Source organism: Sparus aurata, chromosome 8 (assembly GCF_900880675.1).
Source record: "Sparus aurata chromosome 8, fSpaAur1.1, whole genome shotgun sequence".
Taxonomy (NCBI): domain Eukaryota; kingdom Metazoa; phylum Chordata; class Actinopteri; order Spariformes; family Sparidae; genus Sparus; species Sparus aurata.
This window is the reverse complement of record NC_044194.1, coordinates 21,978,586-21,998,301: the sequence shown is the minus strand read 5'-3', so window position 1 is coordinate 21,998,301 and position 19,716 is coordinate 21,978,586. Positions and strand designations below refer to the sequence as shown.

At 42.8% G+C, this 19,716-nt stretch overlaps 1 protein-coding gene across 10 annotated transcripts in view; it reads left to right on the top strand.

Moving 5' to 3' along the window:
* The window catches only part of LOC115587137 (alpha-1,3-mannosyl-glycoprotein 4-beta-N-acetylglucosaminyltransferase C), a 108,064-nt gene that overhangs the window by 34,709 nt on the left and 53,639 nt on the right, over positions 1–19,716 (top strand). For 7 of the 10 annotated variants that reach the window (XM_030426787.1, XM_030426783.1, XM_030426785.1 and 4 more), the window contains one exon: positions 12,408–12,478. The exons of the other annotated variants lie outside the window; for them this stretch is intronic. The gene's annotated coding sequence lies outside the window, so the exon portion shown is untranslated. The remainder of the gene's footprint in view (positions 1–12,407; positions 12,479–19,716) is intronic. 10 annotated transcript variants of the gene reach the window in all.

Genomic DNA, 19,716 nt, shown 5'->3' with positions numbered 1-19,716 from the left:
TTCAGATAAGGCTCTTACAGAATCCGCTTGCCCGCTCTAATTTATCTAAGGGATTTCTTGCACTGCATATATTTTGCTCTTTGAGCAGCCAAGCATTAAATTGCTTTCCATTGGGAACAGCCCGTATGCCAGGGTCACCAAAGCTGTGGCTGGTTTCCAATGAGATGGTTTGGCAGCAAAGTCAACAGCGTAATTAGGGTCACCCAGCTCTGGAGCTGTTGGTGGGCCAAAGGGTCGTCACGGACTGCATAGTGCATTTGAAAGTCACAACAAAGCTGGAGGACGGTAACACATGACTTCTTAGATCATAAATCAAAGGAACGCTAAGGTAGCACATCATCCCAAAAATTGATCCATTTCTTAAGGCACCAGCCCCTCAAGGAAAGTATAAAAATCTTCAAGAAATTCATTACTTGGCTCCAGGGAATAATTGAGGCGCAGTTAGAAAATACGGTATGCTGTAAGTCTGATACAGTATGACATTTGAGGGCAAAAACAAAGGACGATGTGTAGAGACGGGATTGTGAGCTTTGTCTCATCGTGCCAGAAGCTGACTTCAGCGGCCTATGCTGTTTGAGGTTTCAGTGAAGCCTCCTGCCTATTCAGTGTGCCTCCCCAAATGTTGCCAGTGGCTTTTTCTTCATGAGGAGGCTGCACAGCATGTGTCCATCTGCAAAGAGTCCCAATGTGTCCAGTGGTAGAGGGGAAGAAAAAAAACACTCCAGGGAGCACTTTTCAGCTCATAGTATTCTCTTTGGCATCACAGAGAGTAAAACGCCTCTAAGAAAAGTGCAGAGAAAGAACATTTGGACAGCTGCTTAGCAGAATTTACTAATGTCTTGGGTACATTCTGACATGTTATTCCTCTGTGAAAACGTAAAAGCTTGACCATGAGGGCTGAAGGGATACTGAAGCTCTTTCTGGACATGCTTCAAGTGTGCTAAGAGATGAGATTCAAAGAGACATGGAGTTTAATTGCTCTATTGTGCATGAGCTATTTTTGCTTCTTGGCTTTTTTTATGAAGCTATATTTCTGGTAGAAATGTGCAGGGATACAAGTGGCTTCATCACTGAATAATTAGATTTCATACTGTACAGTGGAGCACACACTGTACTGAATCTGGTTGGAAAGTCAGCACAGTGTGCTGTCAAAGACTGACAAGTCTTTCAAGTCAGTGCAATAAGGACTTCCTATCCATTTTGTGCTGAGGCATGACGATTTTTCCTGTACATTATAGTAGGTAATTTAACCCCCTTTTAGCCTGTATTTAACTGGGGCCAAGAAATAATTTCCTTTTCAGGCCTGGGGGCAGAGAGGTGCACACAGGAGCAGTTAGTGCTGTACAAGAGCAGCGCTGGTATTTTGCTGAAAAGCACTTCAACAGTAGTTATTTCATAAGATTCTGGTATCACAAAATGACACAGATTTATGTGGAGATCTGGGGCATCATGCCAACCACAATTCTTGGTGTGGGGGGGGGCATAATTAGAGCTGGGGCCATGGAGGTCCTTCCGCGGAAAGAAAAATGATGCAATTTTGTGCAATTCGACATGTACAGTTTATTCAAAGGCTTTGGGAAAATACTTTTAAAACTTCACCAAATCTGTTTTTGAAGCTCAGTGTTCTGCCACTTTATATAAGGGTCAATGCTGTTAATATGTAGAGACTTTAATTTTAATGTTTTGTGCAAGCTAGCTCGTTTCAACGCTGCTGCTGCTAGCTTTCTAGAAAGAGAGCTTCTCTTCTTCAACCAAACAGAGAAAAGAGAAGGCATCAACTAAAATGGATGCAAGCTTGTTCCCTTTTTAAAAATAGTTCACGATAAAAAGGCACAAAAAACAAAATACTAATTTGAATACAAATACAAACGGAACACAATTGTCACTCTCTGGCTCTGACATTTGTAAAACACATAATACATATTTCAACTCATGAGTGGTGCTTCATCATAACGTCGTTCAAACTCTGTAGATACACCACCAATTGAAGGTACCAATAGTTTCAGAAGGATGTAGTTGAGCAAGATGAACTGTTACCTGCATTTGAGCACTTTTACAGTGTTTTGAGAATTCAATATAAAGACTGAATTCCTCGTATTCTTTCCATAAAAGACAATTTACAATTTCAGTCTTGTTTTCCTGTTCAGAAGACTGCTGCTTCTCACCTCTTTTCATATGTTGCATAGATGTTGTAGCATTGCTGTACATTTCTAACATTATGCTCTAAAGAACCTCCTGGGATCCGTGTGGGTTGATGCGCTGTAAATATGATCACGATTCAGCGCGGAGACATTACCTGTTTCCCACCGGTTTTATGTGACCGAACAAAGCAGAGCGTCTTGGTTATGTTGCATCATTGGTCTACTGCAGCTGAATTATATCCACAATGAGAGCAAAAGATGATAAAATTAAAACTTGGGGGAATTGTATATGATTGAATGTAAACTCAGCCCCGTTCTAAATGTATCTGGTAATAAAAGGGAAATGATTGGACAGCCATCGCACAGCCAGTCGCACCTGCTCACCTCTCAAAGTTAGATGAAAGACCCATTCCTCAGTTCCACAGCTCTTGTGCTGAGGGACTGAACTTAAAAATAATAAAAAAAAATGTTTATCGTCTTTCGGAAGAACCAGAGCTGCAGTCCAGTGTATATATAAAACTAATGTGTTCTCACCGGCAGCTCTCTTTGCATTATTTATCCATTCATTTTAAGTCGGGCCAGCGTCGAGAAGTGTGATTAACTGCTACTGTTTTTTCCTACAATGGTTGAAAAATTAAACGATGACCGAAAAGCTGTCTCGCCGCTTATCTCGCAATAAAAGTATGTGTACGCGGTTCAGGGCGGTAAATAGGTGCTTACATATAAAGCATCTCATCCTGAGTGGCTTGCTAAAATTAAGAAGCATCAAGGGAGTAGCTATTTATTCTGCTTTCATACACACATCTACACACCCACGCACATATGTCCTTGTAATACGCGGTGACAGTAATGGAGAATTTAATTGTCTGGGGAAATAGATAAACAAAAGAGATTACTTTGCATTATTGGTGAGTTTATAAAGGTGGTCAATGTGTTATCTCTGACACCCGGAGCTAGTGATCCCGGACAGTTTTTAAGGGACTATATGGACCATTTTATGATGAAACAGTCCATAAGTTAAGTCTGCTGACCAAGTCTCCTCATCGCTATATTGTTTAAAAAAATGGACATCCATTAATGCTGATGTGTTGTTACGTCCCCTGATGAAGAGACAGACTTGACTTGACTTGATTTTTACAAGAACTCATCGCTGTGGACCTTTGATTTCCCAATGTAAAACATTTGAAAGTAAAGCCGGGGAGAATTAGGAAGCGACTATTGATTTGCGGTTGCTAGTGAAACGTCTTTTCCTGATTGATTGCGTCTTAGCTTGAGACTTAAATGTGACAAGCGCTCTGGGATGTCTTTAGATGCAAAATATCTGTCAAGTCTGCCTGGAGCAGCAATCTTTTAAAGACCTTCTACTTGCATTTTTCACCATGTAGCCAAAACTGTCTCATATAAATAGTGCCCCCTCCACCAGCACTGGTCACATTTAGGTTCAGTGCTGCAGACATGAGATATGTTATTTATCTCCTCCATATTTAATGAGGAGTCTCCTGGGCAGATGGTGCATTAGCTGTAATAAACCAAAGCTGACTTCAGTGGTTTTGTGAGGAGACACGTAGTTGAGCCAGGAAGGCCTCGTTGCTTCACGTCCGACAATGTTGGAGGGTCAAGAGGTGTCTGATGTGTGCCCGCTCGCCTCGCGCAAACAGATTCCTTTCATAACTCCGGACAGGTTCTCATTGGCCCCGGTGAAGCATCATATATTGATGTGGAGAGAACAGAAATTACTGTAAGCTCTGACCCCTTTGTTCGCGGCGCCAGCATTAAAGTTGCTGAGTGAGGGCTTCACATTGAGCTCTGTTTTATTGTTACGCTCAGCAGAAGCGATTTGAGTCTCCGCACACACTCATACATGCTTCTTGGGACTCACCGACTGCACACCATCACACTTACACTTGCACCTTCCCATACACCGCATCCACTTGGGAAATCGGTCTAATTAAGATTTCTGTCAAGTTCTGGAGTCACAGCACATGTGTTAGTCATTAGTTAATTATATATTTATATATATATATTCATCTTTGGGCCAATCCCAAGACACACCTTGCTTATACCACTTTGCACTACTCCTCTGTTTTGTGAGATCATGCCTAGGGGTAGCCCTGAGTGTAAGGGCTACATGGCCTTCCCAATAGAGGTTTTTCAGAGGCAGAATACAGGCAGAGAAATGCTGATGACATGACGGGGCCTCGTGTCCCCCATTGTTGGGTGCTCAGAAGCAAGCAGTAGGGGTAGGTAGGGTAAAAAAAGAAAAAAACTTTGAATTTCCTTTCAAAGTTCTCCATCTATCAGACAAATTAATTTAGTGTGATGACTTAGACCGAAAAACCAGTCAGCTGTGTTTGACAAGCACACCAAGATGGAAATATTATCACAGCCAACTCTCGAAAACTACATCTGGCAACAACCATTTATTCCCTAAGGTTTCTTCTCAATCTGTAATTTTTTTTCGACTGCTTACCCCACAGCTGGAGGTTTGTTGCTGTGTGTGATGTCTGAGTGTGTTTTATGTCCTGTGTTCACTCTTTGAAGAGAAACCAGGGACCGGTGGCAGCTGTCTGAGAGTCGCTACACTCCTACGGTCTGTGGCTAATTTCGATAATTTAAGGGAATGAATGGACATATTAAGTCGACGGTGCAAAAGGCGCTGCTTTCCACCCTGCTGAGTCAAGGGGAACCTTGGAGGTGAACACAAGAAGCTTTCAGGGATGTCAGAGGGCAGTGGGTGGATTCAAAATGATTCCTCATCTCAACTCGGCACTTATATAAAGCAAGACTCAGGATGTGCGCGCAGGAAATAATCATGCAGTGCTGCATATCAAATCATGGCCTGATGAGGGATAAATAAACATGTCTAAACTCGTTGCCTGTGATGCAATAAAGCACAGACAGACTCCAGGGTCCCATACTGGAGAACTCTCTCCATACACAGACAAATGCCATTGTTAAAAGAGTGGAGAAGAGATCTTAACAAGTTAAAAGAACCTCCCAGGAGAAAGACCAGGAGGGAGAAGGAGGGCCGATGGGATGGAAAACACTGGATCAAAGTAGAGTGTTCATTGAGAAGAATGAATGAATAAATTGAAAGCGATGGCATTCCTGGCGATCTTCAAGGCAATGAGACATTATTGATTTCTAAGGAGAAAACGCCTTCTTAATGTGTCCAGGGATCCAGGCTTTCTTTCTCTTCCAATACTAACACTGTTTCTACAGCTTTTAGCCACCAAAAAAAATGATGCGTGATAAACAGCAAGGCCCACCTTAGCCTTAGCGCGCCATTCCAGCTTTTGGAACCGGGAGCGCTCATCTCAGCGGACAACGGAGGTGTGCCTCAACCATCTGTTCCTTTTTGACACATTGCGGTGAATCAGCACTTTAGTTTTTTTTTGAAGGAGTGCATCCTGAAAGCCTCTTTATCTGTGAGAATGGAGGCAGAGGATTGCTGCAAAGATGGTAATCTCTCTTGATATTTGGAGGAAACGAGCAAGGCATTCTGTTACTGCTCCCGAGCCCATTTTCACACAAATTTCTGCGAGGCAAACAAGCTGTCCTAAGCTTTTTTTGAAAAATGTTTACAACATGAGAGTTCATCGGCATATGGGTACCACCTGCAATATACTGGAGGTAATTGCAGTTTTTGTGTTCGGAGGTTTTTCCAGTGAATTTCCGATGTGAATGAACGAGTATCTGCTGTTGAATCTGCCATAGTGTGCACACCTTTGTGTTTGCACGTGTTCCCGAATGTGGGCTATATTAAGCTGAGTTTGCCGTTTTTAAGACACCACACCTTGACACTGAGAAACAGTTGTGCAAAGTTATATCAGCTCTTTTCATTTCTGGCCTGACACTCCGGGTGAAAGATTCAGGGATGAGGTGGGGAGCCGTGGATTAAAGATCATATCAAAGCCAGCGAATAGGCACAGTGATTTGGGAACGATGGCAGAGATAGCAGATGAAGCCCGCGTTTGTGGAGAGATGGAGTGCAGCCCCACGTTTATCATATAGAGTACAGATAGTCAAGAGGATAGCAATCAAGGAAATGGTGTGGTGTGTGGCGTAGCTGTGCGTCAGGGACTTGACAAATGTTTGACTTTTATGTTCAAGGACACAAAATAGAAGAGTCTTGATGTTTAGACATAGCATCAGTTGGTACACAGTGGTGGAGAAGATTAAAAACACTTTTAGGGTTAGGGTTAGATTTTGCAGAAACAGCCCCTATTGCGTTTTCTAAACTCAACTTGCTTTTTCCTTTCTCTACTTTGTTTTCCACTGCAGGTACTATTCCCTCAACATAGACGGGACTCTAATTGTGATAACATGCGCACACTCTTTACTTTTCCAGCAGTTGGGGAAAGAACACATAGGAGATTTACTTTAGCCTTGAGAAGCTGCCTTTCCTCACTGACTAACTGTAACCTACACTGTACTTTAAGTGCTACAACTTCACTGGTAATCTTTTCCTCTGCTCTGCTCCCATTGACCATCACTCTCTACCGCTTTGTCCCTCTCTCACTCAACCAAAAGCTCACTAAGTGCACATAAAGAGGCTAATAGCGGAACAATAACATTCTACAGTGTTTACGCAACAACATTTAGTATCAGCTCAGTTCGCTTGGAACCTTGACCTAGGTGACAAAAAAGCATCAGTTCACAGCTACAATACACAATGGCAAAAAGTCAAGTCGAACTGAGGTGTACCTTGCCAGGAGAAAGCAGCTTAACTGAACCAGAGGAGCATTTTTGGCAAGTGGGCGTAGTATGTGCCCAAAGAAAAGTTTTAGCAGCGGTGGTAAGCCACCAAGATTGTGGCACATGTCATTTGATGATCAATCATTAAATGTACGGCAGAATATGCTGATGTACATTCTGCTAATTTTCCCTCATGATAAAATATATATAAATTGTTTCATAAAAAATTTGATTTTTATGGTGTTGGTTAAAATGGTTTTTCATTTAGGCGAGGTGGCCCACCTACCCTATAAAACAGTGCAAGGGGCACATAGCGGGAAGTCAGGACACTCGCAGGAGCACTTGAGCCTAAACAAAGAGCTCTTGGGGGGCATTCTGGCCCCCTGGACTTAAGCCCTGGAAGTAAAAAGCACTGCTCAGGTGAATTTTGAATTGAACCAGTCTGGTGACACATCGGCAGTACCAACATAGGGTTCCAACCAAACAATGAACAATGCAGCATCGTCTGGCAAGGAGTTGCGTTGGACAAACATGCAAGCACACATTCCCAGTAGAGTACTTAGTTACGTGAACAAAGCATTTCTACTGTTTACGGCTGCATCGTCACAATGAAACATAAAATATTTACCACTGTGATGCCCTGTGGATTGCAAGGTTTTTGGTGCCTCATAAACCTTGAAGTGCATTAATCTGTTGTTCCAACTGGACTTCCTGGACCTTTTTTTATGATCTACCAGGTACCTAAAACATCCCACCTCTGCCAACACAGCCACCTATGTTGTTTTAATGGTGAGTTGTTTTAAGTCTGAACCACAGCTTAGGTTCCCCCCTGATGTGACATCAGGGCAAAACTTCAGCACAGGAGTGCCGTGTTAACATGTTCTGGAGAGGCTGAGAGTGTCTCCCCTCTTGCATTCCCATCGCTGTAAATACTGTTGACATGCTTGGTATGCTTTGGGGTTGGAAGCAAGGCAATCAAACATTTCTTGAGCACATGGGTTGACCTTGGGCTATTCGGCGTAAGAGTACGTGAAGTAACTGTGCTTCAATTTTGATGCCATCATAGAAGAAACCCCTTTTCATGTTGTGTTCTGGAAGGTGGGTTAAAATTAGTTCCCCTTGAATGGCTGTATATCCAAGAATCGCTTAGCAAAGAGAAGATTAAGTGCACACATTAATCCAGGAGTCAGAGCAATCTTGTAATCCACTCAGTATGCTAATTGCCTGTTCTTTCTCCAGCAAAGGGGTTTACAGGCCATTAAATGGCACTGAGCAGTTGACAAAGAATAGCCAACCCCCTCACACACCCCACACCCTCTCTCTCTCTCGATTTCTTACTTAGACAGGCTGTTGCACACCCACGCAACTATTTATTTCGCAGTTTGAGGGCAGAAATAGCATGCTGTGCTTCTGTTTCAAGTGGACCTGACAGTGACAAAAGTGGATGTCTTGGTTCTTGAATGAACTTTTGATCCTCTTGACAATGATGGGGTTTCTTTAGACATTTCCCCCAGCTTACTTAAATCTCCTTGTAACAGTCGGCCCTATCTGACAGTGGTACGGGTAAATAATGAAAGAGAATTGAATGCCGTTGTTTCCATCGCAGTCCTAGTCATGCAAAACCTTCCCTTCTCCCACTTTGCCCGTACACAAGGGGATCTCACCAAGGTAAAGTGCAATTCTTAGCGCGCCACTGCCCGTGTAGCCCCCCAAGTGGCCTTGGCAGCTTCAACATGATGGATGTTGCTTCGGATTGGGTTTCTCGCTACACTGATAAAGCGGCCTTGTCAAAACAGATTCACAAGCAATGTAAAAAGATAAAGATAGTTGCAGATAATTAGAAGATTTGCGTTTTGCGTCATTTGTGGTGCCAACTGCCAAAGAACGGGGCTGTGACGGATGACTCAAACAAGAGAATTCGGCATGAAGCCTGACTGCAAATGTAGCTGGTAATGACCAGAGTGTGTTTTTCAGATGCAGCTAATGAGCACGGCCATTAGATATAAATGACATTTTAAAAACCTGGGGAGTAAGGAAATGAAGAAGTACCCCAAATAGACTGCCTGTAGGCAGCAAATATGGCAAGAGCATCTGGAGGATGCGGCACTGATCTCACATGGATGACCTCCACCCAGAGCGTCGAGGCTGTCAGTCACTCCACCGCTGTTAACCGTGAGGATGGAGGTTCATTACAGTGAAACTGTCGAAACCATTTGCTTCAGTATCCACATGGCATCAGAGGGCTCAGCACAATTGACACTTGTGCTCTGTGCTTGACAGATAATCCTTTTATGGCTTTATTATTTTAATTTTCTGATGAGCTAATTTGCAAGAATGCCTTTGCCACTTTAAAAGCTGAGAGACAGAGGCGATGAAAGAGACAACAGCCTTGACACTGCAGCTTAAAGTTTGTGAGCATATATTGACTCTGAACCGACATTCTGCATCTGGATAGACCATCTGAACAGTGAATGGAAATGCTGCACAATAGAAACCAGCAGATGGATTTGTTCTCTTCTGTTTAAACAGTAGCTCTCATGTGCCACTAAATCCAAAGAATCTGCAGGCTTATGTTGCAACCAATCACGATGCACCATGATTGATTAGTCACCCATCTTGAATGTGTGCAGATCAGGATGAAATCAGCTTCTGTAGTGTTTGGTTAGAGGTTGTAAATATTTAGCGGTAGTCAATCACCGTGAAAGGGCTTTAAAACTACAGATTCTGATACTGATAATTGTGTTTCTCATAAGAATCCCAAGCTTTTTTCTTTTTGCATCGTGGCTGCTTTAAGACACCCTGACTAACGGAAGGAAGTTAGATGTCTCAGTTGATAAGGTGCTTTATCACTGGATTAACTGTGATTTTAACAGGGATCCAGTGTTTTTTAGAATGCCAATACGAAATGTGTTTGAAGGTTATTAATTCAATTAAGGAAACAAGGTTGCATTCCTCACAAAACACTTGCTCACATCTTTTCACAATCTTCAAGTATGCTAGATGATCAACCTATTTGATTATATGTTATTTTTCTTGTTAATCATTTCAGCCTGACAAAGGCGAGTTAGAGCAGGGAAATGGGTTGAGATGGTGCTAACGTGGATTAAATAGATTACAAAAACCCTCCCAAACTAAACTGGATTTTAAACATGAGTATGAGAGAACAGCATGATGTGAAAGTACTGGTTTACTTTGGAACACTTCAGACATTTTGTCTTTTTTTTGAGAGTGTGTGTGGGTGTTTCTGTTTGTTTGTTTGTTCTGTGCTGTTTGATGAACAGTACTGAATATCTCTGGTTGAAGGATGTTTTCCTGCAGCCCCTGTATTGTGTGCTGTGTGTATGATGACCTTCATGTCTTCTCTTGGGATCTCTCAAGGTATTCTGAGGTGAAAGCCTTCCATCGCTCTGAATATGAGGGGGAGTGGGGGTATGATGAAATGCAGATGAGATGTTGAGGTAAGGCTGTATGTGGGTGGCTGTCTCTCAGGTTGAGAATTTTTCTGGAAGTAGTGGAGGTCACGGTGGAAAACGGGCTGCTGCGATGAATCTGCTCCAACCGGCATAATTTTGGCAGTGAAAACCTATTCTGTTCGCTCCAGGAGAGAAGTATTTATCCGACTGAAACATGTAGCGCCTGCCCCACAACCCGCAACTAAACTACAACTAAATAGAAACTCAAGGCTTCAATTAACAATTTTTTTTAATTGTCCAACCTGTGTCTTATCTTTCTAGTTTTTTGTGTCTCTAACTTACAGTGACATTGCTCACAGGGTTGAAACCTAATATCAGTTAAAGTATTGAATTCCACTATGTAAGTATTATTACAAATTGAATAATTCAAGTTTATATCAAGTTTCATGTCCATCAGGACATACTATTTAATGAAATTACAATATCCCCCTTCTGTTTTATTAATTCAAGTGTTATTTTAACTGATAATAATTGTAATAATTGGGTCATACATATACCTTCATATAGTGAAACCATAATATTGACACACGGGGGCAGGCAGGTTCAAAACAGAAAGCGAGGTTCAGTGAGCTGATGTCCAATGTGAAATTCAAATTTCAAAAACCAAAAAGCCAGTAACAAAAGACAAAAAGCAGAAAAAGATAAGTGAAAGGAAAAAATAAATAAAGAGAGATACAAAACTGAGGAGAAAACTGAAAACCATCGGGAACACAGGGATGAAGCAAGGCCCTGGAGCACAGGAGACACATGGATGGAAACAAACAAACCAGCAAAGAGTGAGGGAACAACACAGGCCCAAATACAAACTGAACTAATGAGGGGATGAGGTGCAGATGGAGAGACACTGGGAACACAGGGAAAACAGGAAAGAACAAACTTAAAACCCAAACGATGATGGATATTTTCTGAGAAGGTCATCTCGCTGTGAACATCTCATACCGCTGCAACTCTTATTGCTAAAAATCCTGACCAACAAGTCGAAAAACATGAGCAAACAAAATCCGAGGTCGAGGCAACAATGACCCAAACTTTATTTTTTGAAGCCACCATACGTAGTGTAAATGTGTGTGCAGTATTTTATACAACAATCAATACAGTTTTGAGTGTGCAGCATAGTGAGTAAAAAGCTAAAAAAAAATACGCCCCATGGTGTGAAACCACCAAACTGTTTTTTTTTTTTGCTTTTTTTTTCTAGCCAAGGGAAGTAACAACAAATGATGCAGTGAAGAACTTTTTGAGGGGCTTTAGAGGTTTTCAGTGAAAACTGCACTTGGCAACATCGTGCAGTGCTTTCAGCTCCAAATGGCAGCGGGAGGTAATTGCTCGAAGGATGAACTTCTATGTCCAGAAGTTATGTAATGTGATGTTAGTAAACTGCACTCAGCATGCTCATGGTGACTAATCCAAGCAGTCTTCTTTGAGTCAGAGTACTGAGGAGAAGAAGAAAGGCAAAGAAAGACTGAGTGTTGGGACACTTTCCTCCTTATGGTTTTCAAGTGCTAAAAAACAGGGTTTCTCTTGTGTAGCCTTAGAATCTACTAATGCAAATGCACTTAACGCATGAAAAACGTAAGAGCAGAAAGGGTAACATATGGCAAGACTTGGGCTTTGTATTATTAGAAATAAAAAAACACTCAGGTGAATGGAGTCCCTCCACATCTGCCTCCAAAGCGCCTCTTTTAAAACCGAGCCACAAAAACTATACCGAGTGAGGGGCACCTAGCAAAATGAGGCCATCTCCACGCATCCTTTGATCTCTCCATTCTTCATCTCAGAGGCAAGTGGCATATAAGAGGATCTATCTTTGTGAACGGTTTTGAGCCCCCAAAATTACAAACAAACTGAAGGCGGGGGATCGATAGAGTGTGTCTCACAGAATGATGAAGTGGCACTTCAGAGGGGGAAAATCAATGTCGCGCACCCTTTCTCTCCCTCTCCCCCTCCTCCTCCTCCTCTCTCGATCTTTCTCTTTCGGGCCCTAAACTCTCCTCACAGTCCTCACACTGCAGTGTTTCGGTGTGTTCACGTGTGTGTTTGCTCTGAGCCAGGTCTCTCGCTGTGATTTAATGGTCCTTTGTTTCTTATTCCTTTTTAGCCCGGAAGACCCCTGCCACTTTGATGTGTGAGCACACCCACCGATAATGGCCCATAGGATACGCAGTGGAAGTAAGTGCTTCTGGTCAGATTTACCGCTTTAGTGGTCCTCCTCCCTCTGCTGCCCCCTGTAAACCTCAGCTCATCTGGTGCGGGCTTATTGATCAGCACGGCGTGGCAATCTTTAAATCATAACATAGCTCTCAACACGAAGCCGCCAAAATGTAGCCATCTGTTCATAGCAACACATGCCTCGGACAGTTAACTGCACGGCGCTGGCTTGCATTTATTTTTCTCATTTTTTTGAAGATCAAGTAGGTACAGTAGTGTTTGATGTGAAGAGGACATTCAGAGCCCCTGACAATGAAAGGGAGTCCATTCAATATATCTTTAACATGTAATTAATAAAGTTTCCCAAGGGGAAAATTGAATTCCAGGAGCTCCGTCTGACACTGGAAATGAACCGTTGCTCTGTAGTAATCCACTGTCACAAACGAGCGAGGTGTTTTGTTGGTGTAGTGTTTGTTGTCTCTGCTTCGAAAATGTTTGTTGTAAAAAGCAATCAAGGTAATCTGTGCTAAGAAGTAGGTTTTTGTGGCTCCACAATGTGCTACTTGAATAGGCAGGCATTCGAAGAGGTGGGGCACTTGCTTTGAATTTTCTCCTCCCCGCAGAGGAAGCTATCCGATTACTGGAGTGTGATTATCTCAGTATATAGTTGTGTATGTATGTTGGGGCCTTCACTGAGCAGAGGCAGGTTGTGACTCGGACCATTGTACATTGCGTGTTCATCTTAGCCGAACAGAAAATCAACGCCAGCTACCAGTCAAATGTGTTTTCAGGGGGATGGATGACTTTGTCTACTCTACCAGCAGCATTGGCATTTCACCAAGCGTTGTTTGGCAGGCGTCTACAAAGCCTTCCGGAGATACCGAAGAATAGGTGATGACTAATGGCGTGGCTCAAGGGAAGTTGGTCTGTTCGTCTGTTAGTCCTCAGACTTAAATAGCTCAACTACAATTGAATGTTTTGCCATGAAATCTGGTACAAACATTGGTGCTCCTCAAAGGGATTAAGCTGACTGATAGTGATGATCCCCTGACTATTCCTCTGGCACCGCTATGAGGTGGACATTTTTAGTCTTTAGTGAAATATCTCAACAAGTTTGGATGGATTACCATTAAAACATGCTCAGATATCCATGAGGCCAAGAGGGAAAACTAGGGCCGGGTATTGTTCAAAAGATTCTGATACAGATAGCGATGCCTTGACTTTGATACTGGTTCCTGAATTTTTTTTTTTTAAATAGCAGTTTTTATTAAACACATGATATCAATAGATTACATTACACATTCACGTGGTGATCCGAGTCTCTGGGCATAATCTGGGGTTTCTCCTGCACAGCACTGCTGCACGCTTATTGGCTCACTGACACTGACGAAATGAACTCCTTCGGCATTAAAGTCTAGTCTCGAATGACAAGATATTTTTCGATGCTCGATAGTACCAGAGCAATTCGACTCACCACTATGGTGATCTTGACCTCTGACCTCTGTATTGCGACTGATTTCCCAATTTGTGGTTCCCCAAAACAAAATCTTGCTGAATTTGCTGATCACTAGGCTTTTTGTCTTAGCATAGCCACAAGGATGAATTTGTAGTTTGGGTTATATTTCTTAACAATCGGATGGATTGCTGTGAAATTTGGTACATTTGTGTGAGGGCTGCACAGTTTGTCAAAATATGATTAACATGGCCAGAGTCAGAGTTGCCCTGGCCTCCAAACCTTGTTCTCCAGATGTAAGAAAGCATGTTTTTTCTTTGGCTTCAAATGTGTCAAAAATGTCACATCATCGCGATTTTTAAACTTTTTTAGTGAAAATGAAAATAGTGATGCAAACATGGTAATTCCCAATAATCATGAATCACTATTGTAATATCTGTCAACAGAATTACAGAATAATTTATTTTTTTCCCCAATCTATTTTAACCTCAAGATAAATTATTCTGAATTGGTCAAATTAATGATATCTTCACTTTTCAATCTAGTCACAACATTTCTATTCTCTCCAATCCTTTCTTTTTGACTGAATACCTGCACAAAATCTCCCATCACCCTCAGCTGCATTTTTCATATGGGCTATACAGCAAATGTTTGCGTGCTAAGGAAAGGTGGTGATCTCAGCAAACGCACCTGCTAATCATCAGCATGTTGTCACTCTAGGAGTGCTGACATTAGCTCTTAATTCAAAGCACTGCTGTGCTTCGGTGCAGCCGCAGGACACAATGGCTGTACAGTCTGTTTGTTTACTATTCCCGCACCCAGTTTCTTCCCTTACACTAAATGGCAGTTTCCTTACTTTGTGCACGCTCTTTGAATCACATTTTCTTCATGCGTGCATGTTTGAAAGCACTCTGTTGTGTGTCTCTTGTTCTGTCCTGGGCGTTACCCGCTGGTGTGATGTGGGTGAGCTCTCAGACAGCCCCTGAAAGGCAACGCTGTCAGCTGTGGAGAGCTCTTCCTGTCAGCCCTGCCTCGTGAAATTCAGGGCTGCGAGATGAAGCCTGAGACAGGTATACATGTGGGGTGAAGGGGGTGGGGGGATCTATCTATCTGTCTGTCTGTCTGTCTGTCTGTCTGTCTGTCTATCTATCTATCTATCTATCTATCTATCTATCTATCTATCTATCCATCTATCTATATATCTATTTATCTATCTACAGAATGTTTTTGTCTCTGTTTCTTTTTCTTTGTCTCTCTCCAGGGGTGCAGCCGATAAGCTGCTGTGTGTCAGTGGTGAAATATTCATCGTACGTGCAGGGAGTTTGACGAGCTGCTCTGACACCTCCATACTCTCCACCCTCATTTTCATTTCCTCCCCAGCTCTGGCACGTTACCTCACAGCTCCCCCAGTCTGCCGTTCAGCAGCGCACTGTATGCTCGGTACAGTCGTGATGAAAAGAAATCCACAGCACGCAGCTTTTAAGTGTTCGTGCCTAAGAGAATGGCGGGCTAAAAAAAGAAATAAGTGAAAGAAAGGCCTATCATCTGAAATATGTTGGCTGAAAAGCTTTAATTTGAGCTTGCAGTACCGTTCTGTCGAAGGCGTTCATGCTAAAACTGGCACATTACGGTACGCTCTTTAAGATCCTTCTCGTCCTCTCATAATTGGAACACTCTCTTCAAGCTCGGGTGCTATACGTGACTTCCTATGTTTCCCAGCGAGCCTCTGTGCATCCCTCAGAGAACTCAGCTGGACCTAATGTACCCAGCAGGATTTCGTGTTAAAGAGAATGCTTTGAATCTTAATAGGATAATAGCGACAACAAGGGAGGGAGTGTTCCAGCGGAAAAAAAGCCAGAGTTAGACTGCTTATTAAGAGCACCTAGTTCCTTGTGACTGCGTTGTGTTTTAAAACGGATATTTTCTGCTTCTTCTTCTACTCCCATGATGCATGGTGGTGGCTCGACTAAGAATTCTAAGAACCTTCCTTGACTTGCTTTTTGGAACAAGTTCTTGCTTTCGAACTGCATTGCAACTTTGTCATCTAAATTTGAACTCTAGTACCCCTGGAGACAGGGACAGGACAATCTTCAACCAGAACAGGTTCAGATATTAATTTTTCATCAAAAACAGTAATTTCTTACTGAAAGAGGAACAGTTTGATTGGTTACTCCCATGGCATTAACTTTACATACAGCAACATCAGCCCATCCAGAGCAATTAAGTCATTATACGAATGACTGTCTTATGTGGACGGGGCATGTGCGGTTCTATTACCTGTAACCACATGGGTTTTGGTTGCCTAACTCTAACCACATGTGCCTAACTCAATCGAGGCCCTTGCCAGTAGGATTGGGCACTGAAATGTGTTCTTTTTAGCATACTCACTGGAGTAGTTCTGGCATCACCTCTGGATCAGTGAGACAGGGCAACACTCGGGTCAACATTTGTAATGCAAAAAATAAAGCTGACCAATATGTCAAACCTGAAGAAACACCTGGTCAGAATAAAACACATCGCTGAAGAGTGTACCGTGTGATATAGCCTGAAAGCCAGGTACCCTGCAACGACTGCAGCTGATGTTAGCGCGCCTGTTTTGTTATTACACAGAGAGTAACGGTACGAAATTCCAGGCCTCGGTATTGGTCCGAATGTGAAAGGTATGGTACCCAAAGGTACTCGCCTGCATTGTTGTACATATAGAAAGAAGGTGGTGTAGGACAATTTCACTTCAGCTCTGTTCCTTTCATGTAGGCCAGTTTTTGAAAAAAATAAATAAATATGGGATTAATAAATATCAGCAGCTTAGTATTACATCTTTGCATGTCAGAACCAGCAAAGCTGTTGTCCTGACAGTGGGCCTGTTTACATCCAAGGCTGTAGCAGTGAGACAGCATTGATCAGCTTCTTTGCTCTCTGCATAATTCTCAGCATCATGCTGCAACGAAATGATTAGCCCCAGGGGAAAAAATAAACAGGAGCGGGTAAAAGTTGCAAATCATCTTTTCATTATATTTTATTTTCTGCAGCCTCCCGTGTAAGACCCCATCACGGAGCTGAGGCCTCCATCGCCCAAACTCTGCAGAAATATCAATATGGATTTAGGACTCTCCCTGAAGCAAGGTCCTCAGCTAATTAAATCTGTAATCACTTTGTACTGTAAAAACACAAGCAGCGGGGGAGGGGCAGGAGGGGGGGGTACGTGGCGGTTTAAATGAGGGCCAGTGGAGTTTTATTTAACAAAGAAAGCTAATTGGGTCACAGCTCTTTATCCTCATAAAGCACAGAGGTTTCCACCCATCCAACCGGGCCGCTTACGGCTCCTCGCTCTCGAACGGAGCTCGACTCCTTCTTGGGAGAGTGAGAGGAGTGGGAAAGAGAGGTTACGGTGAAGACGGAGCGGAGCCACTGTTGTCAAGGCTACAGCAAAAGAGGTATTTTAGATGGTCTTCGGGGTTTGAAGTCAGTTGCACGATAAGGGAAAGTAACAGGATTCAAAAGAGCTCAGTGCGCTGAGTGAATTCTAATTCAGGGGAAAAACTAAAGTGATGTTCAAGTCCAAGTCCAAAGTGATGCTCAAGAGTCGAGTGCTTCACTGGTGCCAAGCGCAAATATGATCCTGCTGCTGTCATGCCAGACTGTCATCACGTAAGCTTTCTTTACCTCCTCAAGATATTTTGTAAAGATTGTGTGCGACTTAACTTGAGTATATTCAGCATTGCACTTTCTTGATTAGTTGTGTAGCAATAAACTGATTTGTTCTGTTGGACTAGACTAAAATCACAAAACACTAATTGTCGCTGCAATGTTATTTTTTTCTCACTGTGCTTTGAAGGGGTAGCTTGTCTGAATGATTACTGATCACTGATCAGCCGGGTGCATAAGTGAATTAAATTCTGCACTTGAATCAATCAGAAAGGGGACATTTGGAATGTGAATTGGAAAAATTGATTGTTTTTTTAATGTCATGTCAGGTTTTTGTTGGTCTGCAAAATAAGATTTGGCTACTTACCAAATGAGCATGGCTTAGTGTATTTGATGCCGAAAAAACTCTCTGTGGTCCCACAAGACAGTAAAATGTGTGGGAATGTGAGAGCAGACAGCGTTGGTGCTCAAATTTTTCAACATTGTGCAGGAACGGCAGGGGCAGAAACACAAAACACACACACACACACACACTAACAGCACGTCCAAGCAAGAGCAGGACAGAAAAAATTTGAAAAAATAATTAATCATATAATTTTTCTTTTGCTAAAAATGAAAACGGGTCCCACATACCCCAACACCATTTACAAGGGTTAACCACGAGTGAATAAGCGGATGCCATTTTGCCACTCAAGTAAATACCTTTACATTTCTTCTCAGTCAGTTTTTAGGCTTGTACAGATTTTTAAAACGGATGAAGTGTATTCTGCTCATTTCTGTCTCAAAGCAACAACAGTCGTATCAAGCTGCGCTCTTTAGTATTCCCTGCTACGCCTTTGGTTGCTACACATCAACAGCACTTACTGAATTAAAACAAAAAAGACTCAGTAGATTCATAGCAACACGTCGTGGTTTGAGGAAAAAAGAAATGACAACAATTTATAAGTCGTTAAGACGTTTAACTTCTCATAAACTGCGCATATTACATCCACAAACACCTTCCATTTAGAGTAAATAGAGGCAAAGCGGACAAACACTTCATTAAAACTTCATGGCGAAGACAAATGAACAAAAAAGGGACAAGCTCGCCAGGACTGCCTCATTACTCTCTCTCTTTGCTCTCGGAATTCTAAGCCGAAGGAGTCGCTGTGTATCCGCGGCATCTCAGCACCGAGGGTGGTGTCCTCGCGCTGCCTCTATCCTCTGTGTTACTCACATTTGTGTCTGTCCCCGGGGCTCTTCGTCTAAAGAGCCCGGACTGAAGAGGCAGGCGGGCCAAGCACAGTATGGCGGGGTTAGCCCTGCCCTGGAGAAATCTTCACAGCGACCTGATTTCTTTCCGTTGCTCCCTATATTCCCCAGATCTTCTGCTCATATTCACCTGATCCCCTGTCAGGGCCATTTTGTGGGCAGAAAACTTCTTTAGCAACACTGGAACTAGAACAAGAGTCCAGCAGCTTAATTGTGGATTGAATTGCAGTCACAGTTTTCGCGCCGAGCTGTCAGGTGTCCCCACAGGTTTTTTGTTTCAGTGTTTAATCTGGCAGATAATTGCATCCATTATTAGAAATTACGCATAACGTCTGCCGAAGATCTGGTTGTGACTGTTTTCGTGAATCCTCATCAAAATTGCGTGTTTTCAATATCAGTGGGATGGCGATGGGGTGAGATGAATCTCCCTCGTCACAGCTTGTCATATTCATCTCCCAGAGATCTCAGTTAATATTAGTGATTGGTCCCCAAGTCACGCTCAGCCCTATCTTTTCATTCCAGCATCTGGATTTAATTGGTGCTACGCTGTAAAGCCACAGCTGCTCTGCCTGTTAGGACAATAAATTACCCCAATTAGGAGTCGAACAAAAGAGGCTGTCTGACACCACAGCCCGCTGCCATGCCTGGAGATTGCGATGCAACGAATGAGGCTTCTCGCTGACATGAAGCTGTACCAAAACACCTGCCCCATCATCTCTCTGATCAAAACACAGTTCCAGTCCAGCGAATATATAGAGCAGGAGGAGATTGCTTTGCATGGCCCGCAGCTCACAATAGCCTCGGTCGCAGGCGCTTCTGCTCTGCGAATGAAATAGAAAAAAAAGCGTCACTCTGTCTGAAATCAATGAAAGGTGTGGTGGAAGGTGTGTAATTGCTGGGCGGATGATTA